The 21,262-nt window shown below is 41.9% G+C and overlaps 1 protein-coding gene across 2 annotated transcripts in view; it reads right to left on the bottom strand.

Annotated features, from left to right (window-relative positions):
- Nucleotides 1-21,262, bottom strand: part of palm3.S (paralemmin 3 S homeolog) — a 94,893-nt gene that overhangs the window by 27,256 nt on the left and 46,375 nt on the right. Inside the window, exon 1 of one of the 2 annotated variants that reach the window (XM_018239646.2) lies at nt 13,455-13,645. The exons of the other annotated variant lie outside the window; for it this stretch is intronic. The gene's annotated coding sequence lies outside the window, so the exon portion shown is untranslated. Of the gene's footprint in view, nt 1-13,454; nt 13,646-21,262 lie in introns of those variants that run through there. 2 annotated transcript variants of the gene reach the window in all.

Here is a 21,262-nt window from a genome sequence, read left to right as displayed (position 1 = left end):
TTGTGCCTTTATATGGTCACAGAACAACCCCTCAGTGACTTCTAATATCCTTATCATTTACAGTAGGGGGTACATTATCCCTTATAATACATGAGTGATACTCAGAGTTCCCTGTATAACTCAGCCTGCAGCCTTGTGTCTTTATATGGTCACAGAACAACCCCTCAGTGACTTCTAATATCCTTATTTACAGTAGGGGGTACATTATCATTTACAATACATGAGTGATACACTTTACTGTATAGTGTATATAGGCCATACACTATATGATCTTCCCCAATCAGATGGGAAAATCAAAGCTAAGTGATTGACATTTGGCTAATTATTGGTCAGTTATTGGTCAGGTGGGCCCGTTGGAGGTCCCATACAGGGGCAGATAAACTACAGAATCGGTCTAAAGGCCCTGAATTAAATCAGTCTGTTTATGATCACTTTATATACATACGATGTGACAAGTCAGGAGGAATGAAATGCATTTAGGGGGGTATTCTTTCAGTTAATATATACATTTCAAAACATTTTTGCAGTAGGAAAGCGCTTCCATTTAGCATATGGGAAAGGCGGATACACAAGTGGTTCCTCCAAATCGTCTTCATTGCGAGTGTCATGACAAGGGAAAGTGTAATGGGCGAGGTATTTACTCTTGTCATTATTTTTGTCATCACTACACGTCACCGGGAGTTTGCACAATGTGCTGAACAATGATGTCAAAAAAAGACAAATCCAAGCAAAACAAATATCGCAGGTGAATGCAGTTCAGTTGCACAGAGATAGGAATTTGGGCTGGTTCGCAATGAAAGCAAACTACCAAATGTTGCTTTTGTTACAAAGACAGGACTTTCTGTAGTTTCAGGAAGTTTCCAGGTATTTGCCATCATTCAAGTGTGTCACATGTAGAGACGCAACTACTAAACATGATCTGATAGAACTGCTCCTGTGCTGGTCTGCTTGTACCTTAGGGCCATGCAGGGGAGCATAGGGGGTACTGATGTACCGGGCCCAGGCCTAAAGGGACTGTGCTGCACGTTTCTAAAATAGCCGGGCCACCCTTGACAGCACCAAAGCCGTGCCTCACCTGCCGAAGTCCCTAACCTCCAAAGTCCCGAAGAGCCGAAGTCCTGAAGCTGCAAAAAGACCCAAAGTCAAGAAAGGAGCCAAAGTTGAAGTCCTGAAGCCACAAAAAAATACCCAAAGCTACAAAAGGAGCCGAAGTTGAAGCTGTGAAAAGACCCGAAGCTACAAAAGGAGTCAAAGTTGAAGTCCCAAAGCCACGAAAAAAAAAAAAAACTACGAAAGGAGCCGAAGTTGAAGTCCCAAAGCCACGAAAAAAGTCCCCGAAGCTACGAAAGAAGCAGAAGTTGAAGCTGTGAAAAGACCCGAAGCTACAAAAGGAGCCGAAGTTGAAGTCCCAAAGCCTCGAAAAAAGACCCAAAGCTACGAAAGGAGCTGAAGTTAAAGCTGCGAAAAGACCCGAAGCTACAAAAGGAGCCAACGTTGAAGTCCCAAAGCCACGAAAAAAGACCCGAAGCTACGAAAAGAGCAGAACCTGAAGTCCCGAAGCCACGAAAAAAGACCTGAAGCTACAAAAGGAATCAAAGTTGAAGTCCCAAAAACACGAAAAAAGACCTGAAGCTACAAATGGAGCAGAAGTTGAAGCTGTGAAAAGACCCGAAGCTACGAAAGGAGCCGATGTCAAAGTTCTGAAAACAGGAAAAAAGACTCAAAGCTACAAAAGGAGCCAAAGTTGAAGTCACAAAAAAAGACCCGAAGCTACAAAAGGAGCCGAAGTTGAAGTCCTGAAGCCACGAAAAAAGACCTGAAGCTACAAAAGGAATCGAAGTTGAAGTCCCGAAAACACGAAAAAAGACCTGAAGCTACAAATGGAGCAGAAGTTGAAGCTGTGAAAAGACCCGAAGCTACGAAAGGAGCCGATGTCGAAGTCCTGAAAACACGAAAAAAGACCCGGAGCTACGAAAGGAGCCGAAGTTGAAGCTGCGAAAAGACCTCGAAGCTACGAAAGGAGTCAAAGTTGAAGTCCCGTAGCCACGAAAAAAGACCCAAAGCAGTCAAAGGAGCCGAAGTTGAAGCCCTGAAGTCCTGTGTTTTTTTATTTTATGAAACCCCTGGCCATCAATGTATTATTTTAATACTCTATAGGCCCCTGCCACCAATGTTTTTTTTAAAAAAAATATTCTCTGGAGCCCCAATGTTTTTTTTTAACTTGTATGGGGGGGCCTTGGATTAGTCTTTGCCATTTGTTACCCAATGCAGAATAAGTGAATGGTTTAAAGGAGAAGAAAAGTTAAAACTAAGTAAGCTTTATCAGAAAGGTCTATATAAATACACCAGTAAACCCTCAAAGTAATGCTGCTCTGAGTCCTCTGTCAAAAGAAACACCACATTTCTTTCCTTCTATTGTGTACTCATGGGCTTCTGTATCACACTTCCTGTTTTCAGCATAAACTCCAGGGCTATGGCTTGAGCATGCTCAGTTTGTTCCTCTTCCCTCCTGCTGTAATCTGAGCTCAGAGCTATGAGTGAGCAGGAAGTGATATCACACCAAGCTAATATGGCAGCTGCTATCCTAAACAAACAGAGACAGTGCCAAGAGTTGTTTAATCAGGTATGGTAAAGCATTCTGCAGAATAAATATAGTGTTATAGCTTGCACTATTGTGGCTAATCTACTGTCAATAAACTTCTTCGGTAGCTTTCCTTTCTCCTTAAGGGTAATAATTCAAATTTTCCACCATAGGAAAGGCCTCAGTTTTTCAAGCCTGACACGAGTAATCCCTTGGGTGACAGTAGCCTTGAAGATAAATATCTGCAGGAGCTAATTACTTCTCATGTCCATATCAGCGGAAATCTGACACCCAACACCTTCTCCCTGCATGGTGTTTACTCATTCCACTAATTTGGTTTCATTGCATGCTGAGCACATTTGCTTCTGCTGTCTACTTTTAGGAGTGTGCCTAGAGTCGGTGGACACAAGTACTGGCCCCTGAGGGCCCTTGGGAACAAATAGGTGGTAAAGGGACAATCACCTACCTAAGGAAGGATATGGGAGGGAAGAGACAGCATGGCTAAACCCAGTTTATTCCGCTGTCCCTCAGCTGCCCCACAGGCTACATTATTTGCTATAATACACATGGTTCACATTAATGACATCATTAAGAACCAATCATAAATTGTGACATCACAAAGCAACATTAAAGGGGAACTATCACCCAAATGAAAATAACATATAAGCTTCATCATACTGAAATAAGAAGTTTTCTAAATACAATCAATTAAAAATGATGTACTGTTTCTGAAATAATCAAGTTTATCTCCACTGTCCCTCTCTTTAATAGGTTATTTTGTAGCTCACCATTGGATTATATATATATATAGTTCATCCCATGGGGTATCTTGTGCCGATATCCCAAACGGATAATCAAAGAAAGTTGTAGATGTAGGATGACTCCAAGCAGAAGTCTGATAAAGGGCTGTGCCTGAAACATGTTGTGTGATACACTATCTCAATAAAGGAATTTTGCAGCTTTAAATGTCAGCTTGGAGTCATCCTACATCTACAACTTTCTTTACTATTCATCTCTGTTTCTCCTCATTCTGTCTTCATTCAGGAGTTGGTTGTCCGATGAATGATCCAATATATCTTATAGGGGGGCTCCTTTTGCCTAGAAGATGTATTAGAGCTCACTCTATTAAACTCACCAGAAATCATGTCTCTCTACATGCAGGATTTGTGCAAAAGGCAGTTATTTTGTTTATACTGGAATCAGTTATTTGAGTGAGCTCTAGTACATCTGCTAGGAAAGGAGCCTCCCTATAAGATATATTGGATCATTCATCTGACACCCAACTGATGAATGAAGAGAGAATGAAGAGAAACAGATGCTGACAGTGAAGATAAACTTGATTATTTCAGAAACAATGCAGAATTTTTTTTTTAATTGATTGTATTTACAAAGTTTCTTATTTCAGTATGAAAACGCTTCTATTAAATTTTCATTTCCGCGATAGTTCCCCTTTAATGAGGATATATTGCACAAGTTATTAGTGGAATATCTATATTATAGATACATATAAACTCGAAAATGCTAATGTTTACAATGCACCTGGAGTGACCCTGGTTTCTGTAAGCCGTTTGAATATTTGTAGCCCATTCATAGGTGGGTTTATATTTGTATTTCTGCCTATGGAAGGGCTTTGCAACCAGGGCAAAGATGTCAACCTCTAGGGTTGATTTTCTTGGTCACGCCCATGGCATGCTTTGACCACGCCCCTTGCTGCGTCACCACCATGGGTATAAATATGGGTGACTTGTTAAAATATAGGAGGGTTGATAGGTCTACCAGGTCCTTCTTTATATAGTAGGACTATACAACCTATGGCCTAGTTATTATAGAACTACAGGATCCAATTTCCCCCCTCCAATAGTCTTCACCAATCAGACTGGAATATAAAGGGAAATAGATCTAAAGCAACCAAACGTGAATTCAACAAATGCAGAGCAGTTGCCAATTGTCTACCTTTATCTTATGGTGACCTTTTCCATTAAGTGCTGCTGGACATGGGACAAAACAAATACACCTATGATGTGTTTGGGATTAGTTGACCTTTAATTGCAAAATTCTATAAACAAAGCTTAAATAATGAAAAAAAAAAAGTTTGATGTTCTCCATGGTCTCTTGCCAGAGACAGGGACTATTTAATTTCAGGCAGAGGGAAATAAACCTGCAAGGACCAAATCAGATCTGGCATATGGTCCACTTCTCTGTATGAGATTTGTTCTCATACACTGCCCCGACACAACTTTGAGACAATAAATCGAACATGAATGTCGAACATGAAAAACGAGCCTTTTAGTCGAGCTGTTACTTGTCCACAGAGCTGGAAATTCTTTTATAATTTGCTTACCTAATGATTGTGCTGACAGACACGTTAGTGTTTTATATCTGGGAGACAGATTAATCATTCTCTGCTATTGCAACTTCAAACCCTTGAAGTGAGATTAACAAACAATAGCACTGTAACTGCTACTTGTAGGTATCTGAAAAGGAGCAGTAAAACTAAATCTAAGCATACATAGACGGAAATTGGCTGCCAACTAGGCTTCTCCAGACGGAGTCAGCAGATTACTGGCCTTGTATGTGGGCAAAATGCTGGATAGTCCATCCAATAACTGCACTGGGATAGGCCTGATCTCTACTAGAGAGGTTTCAAAATTCTGTTGGTTGAGACCAAATTAGTCTGTTGCTCTAGACCAGTGATCCCCAACCAGTAGCTTGTAAGTAACATGTTACTCACCAACCCCTTGGATGTTGCTCCCAGTGGCCTCGAAGCAGGTGCTTATTTTTGAATTTCAGGCTTGGAGGCAAGTTTTGGTTGTATAAAAACCAGTTGTACTGCCAAACAGAACCTCCTGTAGGCTGCCAGTCCACATAGTGTTGCTCTCCAATTCTTTTTGAATCTAGCTCTTGGGTAAAAAAAAGGTTGGGGACCCTTCTCTAGTGGATGATGCAGTAAAAATCCTGTTGGATCAAGGACCGCATCAGTTCATATTCTGCTCGTTGTGATCCTTGAGGCCCAGGGCCCATGATCGGATCAGCCTGATATTTCCCACCCCAAGGTGGGCATATTGGGGACAGATCTGCTCATTTGGCGACTTCACCAAACGTGTGGCTCTCTCTATGTTTGGCCAATTTAAGTTTGCTGGTATGCTTAGTCTAAAGCTCCCCATAGAGGCGACGATTCTTCTTCTTGAACGACCTATTTTAGGGAAGTCCGACCAATCCTTCGAAATTATCGTGCGGTTAGTGGGATTCGAACGATCGTACATCTTACTATTTTTTGGCCGACATCTGTCAGGAAGTTGATCGGCCAGGTCAAAAAATCTGTGTCTGTCCCAGTGCAATGTATCTATGTTTGCAGGGTCAAGCAGGCAGCTCCCCTTTGTTTTCCTGGCAAATTGGTCTTTTTAGTTGATGGTCAAATCGTACGATCTTTCCAAGAAAATCGTGGACTCACGATGAGGATCGGATCTTTTAAAAATCTCAACATCTATGGCCAGCTTTACCTACTGGGGTAAGTAATAGATCCCTCAGGCTAAAGAGAAGTAATTAGTTATAATAGGGGCTAAAGGATCATTAAGTCAGGTCTAACAAACAACTTCACCATCAGATGGAATGCTATGAAGGAAAACATCATTTAATATTTTAAAGAAGGGGAAAAAAAAAGTGAGTGGCCCATGAGTAGAGGTGCAAAATTGGGGATTGTTATACTTCATTTTCACCCCCCAACTTCCATGCACCCCCTGATCACCATCAGATTCTTGGGGGCATGTTTACTAACATTGGAGATAAATATCTGGAGAGATTTCTGGAGATGTTGCTCATGGCAACCAATCAGCAATCAGATTTAAACAGCCACCTATAAGTTAGAAAACAATAGCTATGGGCAACATCTCCAGAAATCTCACCAGATATTTATCTCCAACGTTAGTAAACCTTTACCCATATTAGAACCTCTACCCATATGCCTCAACTCTTTTGGCTATAAATGCACCTTGGCCCCTTGGCAACTTCTACTAGAAAGCGCTACATTCTATTTGTCTAGTGATTGGAAAGTGTTGCTGGGAAATTACGGTCGCATCTGTTCATGCTCTGCACTGTGCCTGACCTCACAGGGATATTGATTGTGGAATTTATATTGATCACACCATCTGGTACTTGCTTACATTTCATTTTAGTTTCTACATGTGCATTTAATTAACAGTTTTCTATTGCTGGAAGAAGAAGCCTCATGCCCACTTTATGCATTCTTCAAGTATTCACCTTCCTTTCGCATTACATGTCCTTTGGCACCGCTTCCTTTTTAGTATCGCATGATGCCAGTCTCCCTACGGGTTCGATCCCGGCTAGTTACTATTTTCAGTCGGCATATTTTGTTCTGGTAAACTGATAACCCCCTCTGTGTTTCAGCATCTCTTCTGTGTTGATGTTCTCCTTCTTCCTCCCCCACCCACTTCTCCTCTTTTCTATGATCTTGTTGTTTTGCATCTCGTGTGCCAAATGCTCACAAACTTCTGATATCTAAACCTAAACATAAAGACCACAAAGATCATCATATTTCTGCAAACTCATTCTGTTCCGCATGTGAATTGGCTTGTGTATTCCGGAGCTCTGATATTAATATCAGACCTATTTGTTTTACCCATTTTCTAACCTTCAAACCATTGCTGGGAAGGAATTTTATACTTGGTTAAAAATGCTTCTGCTTTCATGGAAACCATAGGAGCTGGTGCCAACCCTAAATGACTTTGTAACAGAGCAGGGCAAGTACTTATCATATAGGATGGATTCTGCATCGGGAAGAACTGGAGCTTGTCACATGCTGATGTGAATGGTCAGACATCACAAAGAGTGTGTGGCCAACACTGTAAGTGGAATCGAGTGCTCGTGAGGTTATCAGCTAACAAGCAACAGCAAGGTTTATAGGTTTCCAGAAAATCCCTGTGCAAGATAGAATCAAATAATGCACAAAGCTCCTGTTGAGGACCCCATCAGACTGTAAAGAAACAGTGACGGTACCAGAAAGAAAGGTTGATCTTTCTTGGTCATCTTACCCTACTGTTACCATTTTTCTCAACATGTGGCCCTACTAACTACCTGTTGTCTCCCCACTCCTTATAACCTATAATTGGTGTGTTGGCTCAAGTTGCCCCTCTTGAGACCCTTGTTATGTTTTGGTAGCCGAGGATGAGTAGAGTGTAACAGTGCTTTATTAGCAGGTTCATGCAGCCATTACACAACAGTAACTTTCAACTCTATCTCTCTTAAAGCAGTATAGAACGTACTATGTATACACAGTATAACTCATGTGCACAGTGACAGGCCCTTTGTATAAACACAACAACCCTCTGTATGTCTATATATTTGGGAAAGACAATATACTTGCAGTACAAACATAGGACCACAAATTACACTGCCTTACTGTGAATTTTCTTCTAGAATCTCTTGTTTCATCTGCTGATAAGCTAAAACATGTCTGTTGACCCTTATAACTTCACTCACTTCTTCATCATCTGCATTATAACCCATTATAAAGTACAGCCAGTCTCTCCCGAGCTTTGCAGGTCTATCCAGGCATGTCCCAGCATTGCCCAATCCAGTCCAATCTGGTTTATATCCTGAATTATCAGTATACAGACAATAATATATTCATCCTGTCAGAAATTCCAAATACAGCATATCCCAGACTGGGACTTGTAATATGAATGAGTTCGTTTGCAGCAGAGAAGTAAAAAAAACAAAACATATCCCCCAAACTATGAGAAAAAAAAATAAACAACAGTTACCCCTTTAAAGGGATACTGTCATGGGAAAAATTAGGGATGCACCGAACCCACTTTTTTGGATTCAGCCGAACCCTATGCAAAAGATTCGGCCGAATACCGAACCGAATCCGAACCCTAATTTGCATATGCAAATTATGGGTGGGAAGGGGAAAACATTTTTTACTTCCTTGTTTTGTGACAAAAAGTGACGTGCTCTCCCTCACAGCCCCTAATTTACATATGCAAATTAGGATTCAGTTCGGCCAGGCAGAAGGGTTCAGCCGAATCCGAATCCTGCTGAAAAAAGCCGAATCCTGAACCGAAGCCTGGATTCGGTGCATCCCTAGGAAAAATGTTTTATTTCAAAATGCATCAGTTCTGCTCCAGCAAAATTGTGCACTGAAATCCATTCCTCAAAAGAGCAAACAGATTTTTTTTATTTTGAATTCTGGCATGGGGTTACACATATTGTCAGTTTCCCACCTGCCCCCAGTCATGTGACTAGTGCTCTGATAAACTTCAGTCACTCTTTACAGCTGTACTGCAAGTTGGAGTGATATTATCCCCCCCCCTTCCCCCCCCCCCCCAGCAGCCAAACAACAGAACAATGGGAAGGTAACCAGATAGCAACTCCCTAACACAAGATAACAGCTGCCTGGTAGATCTAAGAACAACACTCAATAGTAAAATCCAGGTCCCACTGAGACACATTCAGAACATTGAGTAGGAGAAACAACAGCCTGCCAGAAAGCATTTCTCTCCTAAAGTGCTGGCTCTTTCTGAAATCACATGACCAGGCAAAATGACCTGAGATGCACCTACACACCAATATTACAACTAAATACACTTGCTGGTTCAGGAATGACATTTTATATTGTAGAGTGAATTATTTGCAGTGTAAACAGTGTCATTTAGAAATAAAAACTACATCATAAAAATCATGACAGAATCCCTTTAAGATTGAGTGTAGCCATCATTTAGGTGGCAATAAAGAAGGTCAGCAAATAATAAGCAGAGCTGGAGAAGTCAGTGTAGATCAGACAGGAGCAGTGTATAGAGGAATGGCTTAGTGCCCTTCTGTACAGTAAGGACTAGGCACCTAATGATTGAGTTTGGCTTCTACACCATATTTGGTGTCCTGAAACAGAGAAAACCTAAAGGAACTGTACACAGTGAAAAACAAAGAAAGGATTAAGAATTAAAAAGTCTATTTAAAGGAGAACTAAACCCTAAAAATGAATATGGTTAAAAAGTATTCATATTATATGCTGAACTTGCTGCACCAGCCTTCAAACTTGTCACAGGGGGTCACCATCTTGGAAAGTGTCTGTGACACTCACATGCTCAGTGGGCTCTGATTGGCTGTTGAGAAGCTAAGCTTAGGGCTCGTCACTAATTATCCAGCAGAAAATGAGCTTCCCTGGCTGTAATATAAGATGATGCTACAGGTTTGCTGATTATTAAATTCTGATGCTAATTGCACTGGTTTCTGTGCTGCCATGTAGTAATTATGTGTATTAATTACTAATCAGCCTTATATTGTGACATTTCTATTCTATGTGTACTGTATATTGTGAGTGGCTCCCTAAGCTCAGTAAGTGACAGCAGCACAGAGCATGTGCAGTGAATCAGCAGAAAAGAAGATGGGGAGCTACTGGGGCTTCTTTGGAGACACAGATCTTTACTGCTAAAGGGCTGTGGTTGCCTTGGGCTGGTACAGAAGCACAAAACATCATGTACAATATTTCTAGCTACTTCTTTAGCTACGCTTTAGTTCTCCCTTATAGAAGAAGGAAAGTCTTCATGCACTTGGCGGTGCTAAATATTAGGCCTATAAGCCCATGTACACAGTGAACCTACACGACAGAAGAGATAAAAGGAGTGTAGGTTCCTTATGGATGTTTCCAATCAGAGGCTGAGGAATGCAAGATCTGGCTTCTGATATAGAAGGCTGAAGGCGAAGCAAGTTTCCGTCAGGTGTCTCTGAGTTAGTGCTACTGGGACTAAATCTATCATGTGACTTTTGAGTCAATATTATTATATTCGTCACCCTTACTTTTCCTATCATGACCTTTGCAGTTTGGGTGCTTGTTGTGTCTCTCCCAGTGTGAGGAATGTGCTCAGAGACCCGCATTATACACAGTACGGCACTGCCTGTTATCCCAAGAGTGGGGAAAGGATATTGGGACAGTGTTACTGCGCACCTCCCAACATTTATGAAATAGAAAGAGGGACAAAAAAAGATTTGTCACTAAATGAGTCAGGATTTGTTTTCTTCCTGTGCCAATAATTGCAAATGATAACAAGCAGATCCCAACTAGAAATAAGCTTAGACTCAAATATTTTGCCAATTTTAATCAAATCTGTAGAATATAATCACAGATTTATCTGCCCATGTGTTCCCAACAATTCTTTCTTGCAGCACATCACTTACTTGTCTCTCTATTGTGCATTCACTTTCCAGACGGTTTCCAGGCTAAATATACCATCCAGGCTATGTATCAGAAATAGTGATGAGCGAATTTATTCGCCAGCCATAGATTCGCGGTGAAATGCTGAATTTTGCATGTGCACATTTTTTCGCAAAACTGTGGTGAAAATTTGCTGCAGAAAAATACCCATAAGAAAAAATGCCCATTGACTTCAATGCATTTGGAGAAAAAAGTCGGAGAAAAAAAAGTCACCATTAGAAAAAAATCCTCCATTGACTTTAATGCATTTAGAGAGAAAAAAAAGCTGTCATAAGAAAAAACGCCTATTGACTTTAATGCATTTCACATAGATTTGCTGTGAAATTCTGAATTTTGCATGTGTGTATTTTTTTCGCAAAACTGTGGTGAAAATTTGCGGCAAAAAAAACACCCATAAGAAAAAACACCCATTGACTTAAATGCATTTCGCGAAATGTTGCCATTTCGCAATTTTTTTCATAGTTTCACAAAACGGGACAGATTCGTTCATCACTAATCAGAAAGAAGCATACCAACATATACAGGTATGGGATCCGTTATCTGTCTTTGGATCTTCATACCTTGTAAACATTAAATAAACCCCAAAGGCTGGTTTTGCTTCCAGCAAGGATTAATTATATCTTAGTTGGGATCAAGTACAAGGTACTGTTTTATTATAACAGAGAAAAAGGAAATAATTTTTAAGGATTTGGATTACAGTATTTGATTATAATGGAATCTATGGCAGACAGCTTCAGACTGGGCCAGAGGGACTCTGGGAAAAAACCTGGTGGGCCCCGCCGGCCCAGACCCCCTCCGCTCCTGACCTCTGGCCTGCTTGCCAAGCTCACCCCGCCCACTTGCCCCGCCTGCTCACTCGCTCCATGAAGATGGGTGAGAGCAGAAGGTGGTTTGCTGAGGAGGGAGGACTGCGATTGGAGAGGGGGGCCCTTGGGAGGGTGCACGGGCCCTGATGTGGCAGCCCCCTCTGACCCCCCATCCAGTCCGACCCTGATGGGAGACAAACTTTCCATAATTCAGAACTTTCTGGATAACAGGTTTCCCGATAATGGATACCATACCTGTACTGGCAGATGCCTTTATCACATTTTATTGCATTACATTTTTCTACAGGATATATATATATATATTTCAAATACACAAAGCAGTTGAAGTGTGTGTTTATGTACATATAAACACACAGACGCACCCACTGAATTCTACACAGATGTGCCCACAACAAATCACTTTTCTCAGAATTCTTGTAGTAACAACATTCCTGAGAAGAGGAGGAGAGAGGGCCCCAGAGGAGAGAGGCAGATTGGGGGGAAAGGTGTTAGGGGATGGGGGGCTGTGATGGACACATACACTAGGGGTACGAAGACCTCAGAAATAGAACATCTTGTAAATACCCAACATATGAAAAATACCTCTGAAAATGATGGCCATGACCGATATTATTATGCTAATACAAGCCTGAAATGTCTGCCAATTACATTAAATATGATGAACATATACTGATTATCAATATAATCCAATCCGAATTCTACATGGGGTGATACATGGCTTTTTGGCTGGAGCTTTAGTACAATGTGTACTTATAATCGGTACAAGCTGTGATACTTCCAGCCAGGTAGAACAGTTTTACTGTACTTCCGACCAGGTATAACAGTGTTACTGTACTTATAATTGGTCAAGCTGTGATACAGTACTTTTAAGCAGGTATAACAGTATTATTGTACTTAGAATAGGTACAAGCTGTTATACAGTACTTCCAAGCAGGTATAACAGTGTTACTGTACTTATAATCAGTACAAGAAGCTGTGATACAGTACTTCCAAGCAGGTGTAACAGTGTTACTGTATTCCAAGCAGATATAACAGTTTTACTGTATTTATAATCGGTACAAGAAGCGGTTATACAGTACTTCCAAGCAGGTATAACAGTGTTACTGTACTTATATTTGGTACAAGAAGTGGTGATACAGTACTTACAAGCAGGTATAACAGTGTTACTGTACTTCCAAGCAGATATAACAGTTTTACTGTACTTATAATCTGTACAAGAAGGGCTTATACAGTACCTCTCAGTAGGCATAACTGTTGTGCTGTATTCTAATTACTGTGTTACAGGACTTCTCAGCATTAATACTGTACTTATAATCAGTACTAACTGTGACACTGTACTGCTCTGCAGTACTAAATGTGAAACTGTACATCTCAGCAGTACTCCAATACTGGGTGCAGAGCAGCAGACAACTGATGGGTGTGTGATTATTATCTGCCTATGATCATCTATAGAAAGATCTTATTTAGCCACCCAGCTTTTCCCTCTACTAGCCCTGCACCTGCCCTACGGCAAAAAGCATTACACGGAAAGTTCTAAACATCACCTTCTTTCTAAATCCTTTGCCCCCACCTCTCCTCTGTGTTCTTTCCCAATACACATCTTTCCAAATATAGATTCTCTCTTTCTCCCTACTTTCTCTTGCCCATCACCCTCTTTACCAATTTCTGAAGTGCAACTGTCCCCTCCCATCGTTTTGCACCGCAACATCCTTCTTAACTTCCCCTCTGCTGCACCGCTAGTGTCACTGTGGACCCCTCTTCCAATTTAAGCCTCACAAATGTCCTCATTTAGGCAATCCACCCCTATTTATCTCACCTCAGTCAGGTGCCAAGGGTCTCCCCCTCTTCCTCTGGAGTCGGTGACAGCAGCAGGTCAATCCCCCTTGCCTTGTCACACTCTCACCCTCCCTGTTGTGTCACATACACACAGTGTGCAGGGGCTGTATTTGTGTGTGTGTGTGTTTGTGTGTGTGAGTGTGAGCGAGAGAGAGAGAGACCGAAAGGGGAGGGGGAGCCATAGGGCGGGGAGTAAAAGGTGGAGGGGGGGAGGAGGTGATACCTGAGCTTGCCTCACCGGTTTTGCAAAGTGAAGAACACAGGGAGGGAGCCCGAATAATTAAGGCCCATAAATTCTGTATGGGTGCTAAGATAATACAGTGTAAAGTGTAAATGTAAAAATGTAGGTTCTCCGGCTGATGAAAACTACAATTCCTAGAATTTTCAACCTACCACTAGTCAGAGGAGGATGCTGGGAGCTGTAGTTCTCATTACAGGGGACCGCAAGCTTGTCATTCTTTCAAATATAAAACAAGTTGTGCTGTTCATTGCAATGGGCATATATGTCCCAGGGCGTGACTGATAGTAACCTGTATGCTTTTTATCTGTCTGCTACAGGTAAACAAACATGATTGGTTTCTATGGGTTACTGCCCTGGATTAGTAAATAAGCACCTGTGTTCTTCTTGCACTAACAGAGCGCACCTCTGGAGTAAGCCATGGCAACCAAGAACATCTGATTTGCTGCTTTTTAGCAGATCTGAGACAATCATATTCCTTTTGCACAACCTGCATCCTAATCACAAGACTGTAGGAAGTAAGAAGTGCAAAGAAACTTTGCTTATACCTGCTGTACCTCAACTGATGCCCTTCAGGTAGGACAACATTGATGCAAGAAGATACTATGGCCATCATGCCCTACTGTTGCCATTTTGTTGTTCTGTCTCCATCTTGTTGTTCTGTCTCCATCTTGTTGTACTGTCTCCATTTTGTTGTACTGTCTCCATTTTGTTGTACTGTCTCCATTTTGTTGTACTGTCTCCATCTTGTTGAACGGTCTACATCTTGTTGTACTGTCTCCATCTTGACCTAATGCCACAAACTTGCCCTACTGTCACCACGTGTGCCACTGTAACTATTGTCCTACCTACCTACTCCTCTCTGCAAACCCCTAAATGCAGCTCAGTATGTGACAGTGGAACGATGGGAGCCCAAATCATAGACTAGACCAGGGGTCCCCAACCTTTTGAACCCGTGAGCAACATTGAGAAGTAAAAGCAATTGGGGAGCAACACAAGCATGAAAAATGGGGTGCCATATAAGGGCTGTGATTGGCCATTTTGTAGCCCATGTGTGGATTGTCAACCTACATTGAGGCTCTGTTTGGCAGTGCACTTGGTTTTTATACAACCAACACTTGAATCCAAGCCTGAAATTAAAAAATAAGCTCCTGCTTTGAGGCCACTGGGGGCAACATCCAAGGAGTTAGAGAGCAACATGTTGCTCACGAGATACTGGTTGGGGATCACTGGACTAGACTAAGAGCTACTTGCACTCTTCTGCTCACCCATTTAGGGAAGAACTCCACGATGCGTTTGGTGCCGACACGTTGGCATGCGACGAAACACATACGACGTTGCATGGTGTGCTGCGTTTTCATCCGACAGTTGGATACATGTAGTTCTTACATGCGATTCTCCTTCACTTCCTGTTTCTTCACAACATCCGACACGTCGCATGCGATTCGTCGCGTGTTCCTCCCTTAAGCAGCCAATAAAAGAAGTTGCCGGGTCCAAAGAAAAATAATTTCCGGAGCCCCGACTTTTTAGGACATTGAGGCTAGTGCTGAAATCGGTCTGCTGAAATACGCAGGACTAAATCAGCCCCTATACAAACCTTTGTGTCAGCTCGTGTGTAGGCACAGACGGCTGATTTCAGCACAAGAATGCATAGTCCAGCATTGATTTAGGGCTGAGTATTTCAGCAAGCTGATTTCAGCCCCCTTGTGGCACTAGCCCTGTCTCACAGACATTCTGTATCTTGGTGCAATGTATTGTATCATTCAGGAGTCCTTAGAGGGCCGTTTAAAGGAACAGTTCAGTGTAAAAATAAAAACTAGGTAAATAGACAGGCTGTGCAAAATAAAAAATATATCTAATATAGTTAGTTAGGCAAAAATGTAATGTATAAAGACTGGAGTGAGTGGATGTGTAACATAATAGCCAGAACTCTACTTCCTGCTTTTCAGCTCTCTTGCTTTCCACTGATTGGTTACCAGGCATTAACCAATCAGTGACTTGAGGAGGGGGGGGCACATGGGACATAACTGTTGCTTTTGAATCTGAGCTGAATGCTAAGGATGAATTGCAAACTCACTGAACAGTTATGTCCCATGTGGCCCCCCTTATAGTCACTGACTAACTCAGAGTTAGAGAGCTGAAAAGCAGGAAGTAGTGTTCTGGCTATTATGTTACACATCCAGTCACTCCAGCCTTTATACATTACATTTTTGCCTAACTAACTATATTAGGAACATTTTTTTTTTTCACAGTCTATCTATTTACCCAGTTTTTATTTTTATACTGAACTGTTCCTGCCTGGTACTTTAGTAAATAATTCACACCCAGGGCAAAAAAAACCCTAAAACTGCAGAAAGGTGACAGGGGGGGGGGGAGAGAGAGAGTTCTGAGAAAAGAAGTAGATAAAGGAGGAGGGACAGGAAAGAGCAAGAGGAAGGCAGAAAGAGGAAGAGTGTGAGAGAGAGGATGAGAGAGACAGAAGAGTGCTGGTGGTGTGGGCTAGGAAGAAAGGAGGAGGCGAGTGGCCGGGGGAATAGACAGAGCTGTATTAAGTTGCCCTGCATTATTCATCTCTTCTCGGCTATTGATCCCCCACCACAGCCTCGTCTTGACTTTGCAACACCCGGGGACTGAAAGTGGCCCAGGGGCATTGGGCAGATTAAGACTCTCACACAATGGTGGTGTTTTGTCCCTGCCAGACACAAGAATATGCAGACTGGTGCCATTCTCTGGGGATAGTGCAGGCCGGACTGAGCTGGTACATTCCTGCCAACCCCATGGAATATTAAACCAGCTCATTATGGGAAATTATTAACATTAGTGCTGCTTAATATTACACTGTGCACCATACAGGGACTGTTTAAAGGAGAACTAAAGCTTAACTAAAGAAGTAGCTAGAAATGTTGTACATGATGTTTTGTCCTTCTGTACCAGCCCAAGGCAACCACAGCCCTTTAGCAGTAAAGATCTGTGTCTCCAAAGATGCCCCAGTAGCTCCCCATCTTCTTTTCTGCTGATTCACTGCACATGCTCTGTGCTGCTGTCACTTACTGAGCTTAGGGACCCACTCACAATATACAGTACACATAGAATAGAAATGTCACAATATAAGGCTGATTAGTAATTAATACACATAATTACTACATGGCAGCACAGAAACCAGTGCAATTAGCATGAGAATTTAATAATCAGCAAACCTGTAGCATCAGCTTATATTACAGCCAGGGAAGCTCATTTTCTGCTGGATAATTAGTGACGAGCCCTAAGCTTAGCTTCTCAACAGCCAATCAGAGCCCACTGAGCATGTGAGTGTCACAGACACTTTCCAAGATGGTGACCCCCTGTGACAAGTTTGAAGTCCTGGATCATTGCTGCTATTGACAAGCTCAAACTTTAGCCTCGTGCAATAAGTTCACTATATAAAATATGGCATTTTTAGCCATATTCAATTTTAGGGCTCCTTAATGGCAGTGCAGAGTTGGAAATGTCTTATTTCAGGTATAGGGCTCCGGCACATGTTACATACGCACCATTCCTAGCAAATGAGACACAAATTCAGGTGCATACTGCAGACTACAGTGAATTCTGTGATGTCATGCAAGGTCTAAACTAAAAGTGTACTGGCTAGTATTCAGGCACACAGGGTTAGCATTGATGCCTTGGTCCTTGCTTTGCTCTGAATTCCTCCCACAGTCACTCCAAAAATATACAGGCAGGTTAATTGGCTCCTGATAAAATTAACCCTAGTGTGTGTCAATGAGACGCTGATTTGAGTGATAGCTGTAAAGTGCTGCAGAATAGGTTGCTGATATATAAATAAGAGTAGAATTGGCCGTGTGGGCTGTGGCATTAAAACCGGACTGCACTTAAATGGATAAGATGGTGCATAACCAATAGCCTCCAAGTGTTAAAGAGGTGGTTCACCTTTCTGTTAACTTTTAATATGTCATAGAATGGTCTATTCTAAGCAAATTCTTAATTGGTTGTCATTATTTATTTTTTATTGTTTTTTTAAATTATTTGTCTTTTTCTTCTGACTCTTTCCAGCTTTCAAATAGGGGTCACTGATCCCACGTAAAATAGGCTACGTAAGGCTACGAATTTAATGTTATTACTGCTTTTTAATTGTCTTTCTCTTCAAGTCATCTCCTATTCATTTTCCAGTCTCTTATTAAAAATGAGTGCAGGGTTGCTAGGATAATTTGCACCCTAGCAACCAGATGGCTGAAAATGCAAACCGGAGAGCTGCTGAATAAAAAGCTAAATAGCTCAAAAACGGCAAATAATAAAAAATCAACTGCAAATTGTCTCAGAATATCACTCTCTACGTCATTCTTAAAGTTGAATGGAAGGTGAACAACCCCTTTAAGGTACAACTCCCAGCATCCCCTGAGAGGCGTTGTCTCCTGACAAGGTGGGGCCCCCTAGTAATCCAGCTGGTGTCATGGTGGCATCTGGTTACCGCAGGCAACAACCTACAAGCAGGACAAAAACCAGGCAACTCTATCTGTACCAACCCATCCCCAGCACTGGGCTGGCATTAACCTTATACTGGTGCAGGTACACCTGTTCTGCATAGAACATTGCACTGGTTGGATAAAACAAAGCACCAATGACAGGTGGGAGTGAAGAAGATAATTAATACAATGCCACATAAATAGCTTATTTCTAAACTAAGGGCTGTTGGATTTGATACTGTTTGTACATGGGTAGGAAAGTGGCTAATGGATCCTGTACAGAAGGTGGTTCTCAGCGGCACATTGCAACTTTGAATAAGGTTCTTAGGGGGGTGCCACAGGTTCTGTATTGGATCTAAAATTAGTTCATTAAAGGAGAAGGAAAGCTACCAAGGCAGTGTATTGCCAATAGTTAGAGTAATCAGCTCTAGACACTGTCTCTGTTTTTTTAGGATAGCAGCTGCCATATTAGCTTGGTGTGACATCAGTTCTCTCTCCCTGCTCGCTGATAGCTCTGAGCTCAGATTACAGCAGGAGGGGAGGAGCAAACTGAGCATGCTCAAGCCCTAGCCCTGGAGGTTTACGCTGAGAACAGGAAGTCTGATACAGAAGCCCATGAGTACACAATAGAAGGAAAGAAATGCTGTGTATCTTTTGACAGTGGACTCAAAGCAGCATTATTTTGATTTATTTTTGGTTTGCTAATTTAGGGATGTGTAAAATAGCTACCTCTAGTTAAGCAGGCAGGCAAATCCTTAGTGTTTTAGACACCTAAATGGTTCCTAATGGGGACTTGTGTCAATACTCTGCTTTATGATATGCCCCTGAGAGTCAGAGGGATTAAGATCCCGGGTACTAATTGCCCAGAAGTAGGGACTAAGTGCATAGACTCGGTGTCGGACTGGCCCACAGGGATACCAGGAAAATTCCCGGTGGACCCAGGTGTCAGTGGCCCTCATGTTGCTAAATTTTTGGCCTATTTCATGGCATTCCCTATTTCTATGAGAACAAAGTGGCTAAATAGGTGGAATAATAGATTGTAGTATGTAAAGAAAAGAGACTAGGAGAATAGAGGTTGAGTGAGGAGTAGTGATGGGCGAATTTGTTAGCCAGGCGCGAATTTGCGCGATTCGCCGCCAGAGAATAAATTCGCGAAACGCTCGTGAAAAATTCGCCCGAAAAATTCACCGGCGTCAAAAAAACTTTCCGCCAAAATGGACGCCGGTGTAAAAAACGGGCGCCGGCGTCAAAAAAACGGGTGCCGGCGTCAAAAACAAGATGCTGGCACTTTCACTAATTTTTCGCCATTTCGCGGGAAATTCGCAAATTTTTCTGCGAAACGGTGCAGATTCGCCCATCACTAGTGAGGAGAGGAAGAAAATAGTACTGATCGTGGGCCCCTGGTCTAAAAACTTTTGGTAAGCCCCTGGTCTTAGGTTTTTTGGTGGGCCCCTGGTGTCCCAGTCCGACACTGCATAGACTTAGGGAAGTAGAATTCCCCTGGGTTCCACTTAGGGAAAAGGCTGAAAGCTGGGTGTACCTTCATTGCTGCTGTGTATGTTCTCTTCCCTGACCAAAGGTGCTGTGAGTATATGTCTATCCACTGTTCTGTATGATCCTGCTTTGCTATTATGTACACTCCCCTTAGAATTGTAATTGTTTAATAAACATGTTCATTGGTTAAGTTATAAGAACCACTAGTGCCGAATTCTTGCACCCTGTATCTAGTTACAGTTACACTACACCGTGCCTCCACACCATTTGCAAGGGCTCACTTCCTAAGATTTAAGGTCTCATCCGAAGCACAGTATTGGGAGTGGAGCCTATAGAAAGAGAACGGTGCACTCATTTTACTATAGCGCTACACTAGTGTATTCATAAAGACCTTTCTGATAAAGCTCACTTAGTTTTAACCTTTCCTTCTCCTTTAATGACTTGCGGAGGGCACTGTAAGTAATGTATCAGTTTTTGCAGATCGGGAAAATTGGGTGTAAAATATGCAGCCATTTATACCATTAATGGAACTGCTTTAGGCAAAGCCATAATAGAGGAGGACTTGGGGGTACTTGTGTATAAATAACATGGCTGTAACAAGTAATGCCAGTCAGAAGCTGAAAGGGCAAAAAAAGATTTTAAGCTCTATTAAAAGGGGCATAGATTTGTGGGATGAGAGGGTCGTTCTTCACCTTTACAAAGCACTGGTAAGGCCCCACCTAGAATACGACATGCAATTTTGGTTTCCACTGCTCAAAAGGCAAATACAGAGCCATACAATCCTCTGCTCCTCTTTATACATGTGCTCTTATTCTTCATACATAGTGATGAGCGAAAGAAAGGATTAGAAACTCATACCCTGTCCAAACATTGAAAAGAATGCCACAATGGGAGTGCGAAAGGGTTAACAATCAGGGGCATAGAAATGATGGGAAAAATGAAAGAGGTGGTGATAGATTAAATAGGCGGAGGAGACGGGAAACTCATTGGTTATATGGATTAAAAACAATGGTAGCGAATGGATTAAATGCGGATATAGACTTAGCAGCGTTTATGGTTTAACAGATATGGATCAGTAGCTTGTACTTAATGTTTCCTATATGTAATTTTCACAATGAATTTAGGTAAAGTGTATGATGTACAATGAAGGTTTTAACAGTTTCAGTAACTAATAGGGATGCACTGAATCATCTATTTTGGATTCGGCCAAACCCTTGAATCCTTTGTGAAAGATTCAGCCGAATACCGAACCGAATCCTAGTTTGCATATGCAAATCAGTGAGGGGGAGGGGAAAAAGGTCACATGATTTTATGGATTCGGATTCGGTTCAGCCAGGCACAAGGAGTCGGGCAAATCCAAATCCTGCTGAAAATGGCCGAATCCTGGCCAAATACTGAATCCTGGATTTGGTACATCCCTAGTAACTAACGAAATTGGAAAGATAATAAAGTTTAAATGTTTTAGCATGGGAGGGGTTCATTATAAAGAGGATAAGAAAGGGGGAAATGAGGTACGAGACTGTGAATCCTTGAAAAAGCGGCCCGAAGACTGTAAAACACGTTGGATGTTACTAAGGAGTCTGTGTAAGTAAGAACTGT

Source organism: Xenopus laevis, chromosome 3S, assembly GCF_017654675.1.
Source record: "Xenopus laevis strain J_2021 chromosome 3S, Xenopus_laevis_v10.1, whole genome shotgun sequence".
NCBI lineage: Eukaryota > Metazoa > Chordata > Amphibia > Anura > Pipidae > Xenopus > Xenopus laevis.
This window is presented reverse-complemented; position numbering and strand designations above follow the sequence as displayed.